Source organism: Electrophorus electricus, chromosome 14 (genome assembly GCF_013358815.1).
Source record: "Electrophorus electricus isolate fEleEle1 chromosome 14, fEleEle1.pri, whole genome shotgun sequence".
In the NCBI taxonomy this organism is placed as follows: Eukaryota; Metazoa; Chordata; class Actinopteri; order Gymnotiformes; family Gymnotidae; genus Electrophorus; species Electrophorus electricus.
The window spans coordinates 7,332,741-7,336,196 of record NC_049548.1 but is presented as its reverse complement, the minus strand read 5'-3'; positions in this window follow the sequence as shown (position 1 = coordinate 7,336,196).

Sequence of the window (3,456 nt, the reverse complement as noted above, 5' to 3'; positions counted from 1 at the left end):
TGATATAGTGAGTAGTGAGCAATCAGTGTAGCTTGGGATGAAATGTTCCTTTTCTTTATGGTATAAACCTGAGATACTATTTATACAGAAGTTGTGTTCAACTGTAGATCTTTGAATATTAATGTGCTAGAAATGTTAGTTCCCCCCCATACAAAATTAAGTCCTAGTTCATTATCAAGCCATTTTTTGACCTAAATTAGATGTTCTAGCAGAGAAACACCAAACCAGGGGTGCTCAAGAGACTCAAGAAGAACCCACTACAGAATCATTAAGCACTGAATTATTTTTTGATTATATCAAAAAGAAAAAGCTGCTTGAAAGAATTGGCACTGGTACCAGTATTTTACTGTTGTTTAATTTTTATATTTTAGCCTGGTTAGCCTTGGTTACAGGTCGTTTTACTGTAATCTACTACTGTTTGTTTTTGACCTTTTATTCAGAACTATTGCTGACTTATAATTTTAGTAAGTAAGTTATGGCAGCTACATAGCTAATATTTTTAAAAGTGTGCTAACTGTCCATCTAAATTTACTTTGACATTTCATTAATAGTAAACCAGCACAGTGTATGTGGGACTTTTGTGTATGCTTTAAAAACTCTTGAGATTTGGCTGTGCCTTAAACTTAAATTACAGTCATAACCTTTAATTATTTTAGAAATATATTTCTGCAGTCACAAATAAATTTATCTTTTTTTTTAAAAAGAGGCCGTGTATGTGTTATGTGCTTGCATTAACTGCTTATTTAAATTCAGACTCCCCACAACCATAGTGGTGGTTCACCAATGAGGCACATAACAATCCCATTAGCAGCAGATTTGTGCCGTATTACTGCGGCAGTCCAGCTGGTGTCCATTCACGAATGCATTAGCTGTCTCTGCAGCTGCAATTTTTTGCTGCCCGAACACATGGTTGATCAGAGGTTTAACGAGCTAACCATACCTGCAGGTTGCCATGGATACTAAATATATTAAACATATGAGATGGGAGGTCCAGAATCACTAACCTTCTACTATATGGCTACTAGACACACAATAAATAAACTCAGGGGAGTGTGTGTGGTAAAATACCTTATTGCTGAATGTGGCTGAATCCCCCTGTCAAATACAAAAAACCCAACAACAAAACAAACAAACAAAAAACAACAAATAAAACAACCAATGTACAGCCATGTAACTAATGTACCACACAAAAATAATAAAACAGCATTAAAAGGGGTAATTAATGAAATCTGAATAAAGCACAATTAATTGTACACAAAAATGATGGTATCCAAGTGCTAGCCTATGACTTTAGTGCAGATTCATTTACCACATTTTCACCTTATTCATGAGATGTCCTACCACTCTTTTGGTACCTTAATTCTCTCATACTTTGCCAAAGGTTTTTCTTGGACACTAACATTTCCAGAAACCTATTACTATCTGAGTGGTGACTCAGGCTGGCAGTATACAAGCCCGTTAAATGCTTACTTGTATTAGTTGGCTGTGCTCCACACCATCCCTCCATAGGTGGAGCAGGTTGTCCTTTGCATGTATACCACTAATACGATGGCCTCTTGATTTAGGGAAGAACTGTCCTTTAAAAACACTTTAATAAAAAAAGGCTCCAGTACAAATCCTGCCCAATCTATTGTAATTCTGACCCATTTCCAGCTGGCCATGAAGCATCTCAGGCACATCTTTGTTACTCCTTTGGGAAAATCTTCCAGTAGCCCTTTTCACTAGCATATTTACCACTTCATTTTCCATCTGAATTTCTTCACACTGACAGAGGTCATCAATCACATTCAAACTACACTGAGATCTCCCTCAACTCTGTATGGGACTGCTGCGCCTCACATCGGCCTAGCTTCAAGACATTTCATGTTCTTTTGTGAGTAATATCAGACTTTAGGACACCAAGATTCTTCTGATGAGCCTCACTCTAGCCTATGCACATGAAAGTCTTAGATTTTGCCTCTAGTTTAAAATTCACATGCTAATATCCCTCCTGCAGGTCCAAGGAAGAAAACAAATGAGATCCAGAGAGCAGATCCAGTGACTCCCAGAGAACAGGTATGAGGCCCAGAATGTGAAACTATTAATGGCTATTGAATTAATAATTCAATAGTCCTTGAGGCTCTCAGGGCAAGCCATTTATATGTCCTTGAGCCTGCCTCCTATCTAGATTTATATTGCTTCATTTGAAAACAATAGCAACAGTGCCAAATCAGTGCAATTTCTCAGCATTTAGTGTGAAACCACTAATTGGTGAAAAAAAAGAAAAAAAAAAACACTTATGAAAATGAAGACTTGAACTAAATGGTTTATAAGAATGGCTTTCAGATGCTAATGGAACATATTAGGATGGTACCTAGTCACCACCAGAGGGCATTTAATGCTCTTCTACTGCATTATCAAACTATATTTGCAAATAATTTAAGTAGTTCTGGCTTGCTGAAGATACTATGAAGATTGGTTTAACTTACAAATGACATTCTCTACAAAGGGTTCTCAAAGTCCACAACTTATAAACCAGAATGTTAGACCATAAACAGACCAATAATGGAACTGTTAAGACATCTCACTCTCCTTCTCTCCACTTTTCTGCATGTACACCTACAATAAGGATTTGCTTTTCAAACAAGTCAAAAACACAATGATGATACAGTTCAAATAAAACAAGTAGTTCATTTATTTACACATGTACAAAAAATGTGCACAAATACAGTGATACAAATTCTATTAGGGTTCATAGATTGGCTTAACACCAATGGAGTGGCGCCCAAAATGGCCATGGGCTTTAGAGAACTGGGTAATGTTAGTCACCCATTCTGAGCTTATAAATCTGCCCACTTCAAATGTAACAGGTACATTAGAAAGAAGTACATGAGCGAGGCTGTAACGCACCATACATCTTAAAATAGGAACGCTAGTTTGGAGCTGCTTTCTCGAGGCCAAATACTGATTCACTCATGTGTCAGTTAAAAGAACAGCTCAGATCAGCACACCTGTCCTAAGAAGCATAATACATATGAACTTAGGCTCAGCTATTAGGTGCATCTGTTGAGCCACATCAGTGCTGAACACTCCTAAAGGATCACCTTGTCCACTCCTAGTACTGAGAAAAGTGGCCTCTCATCTCCAGTTTATTTCCAACAAGCAAACAGTAAATCACATCTAAACATGTTCAGACTGATGACTTACATGCTCTCGCTCTGTGCTGTATTAAAAAGCTCAGATGGCAACAGTAGAGCTTACCCATCAAGTGGCAATCCTTGTGATGTCCAGCACTTCATTTTACTGGCTTTGTGCAAAGGAAATACTTTCCCCCAAACAAAATAAAATCGGCTAATTTTTTAGGCATGTGATTTGTGACTAGTCTCTATTAGGTGAAAAAATGGAAACATTTACATGGATATATTACAATTTCACAGCTTGGAAATACAAGAGAAGTGGGTGGGTGGTAACACACGC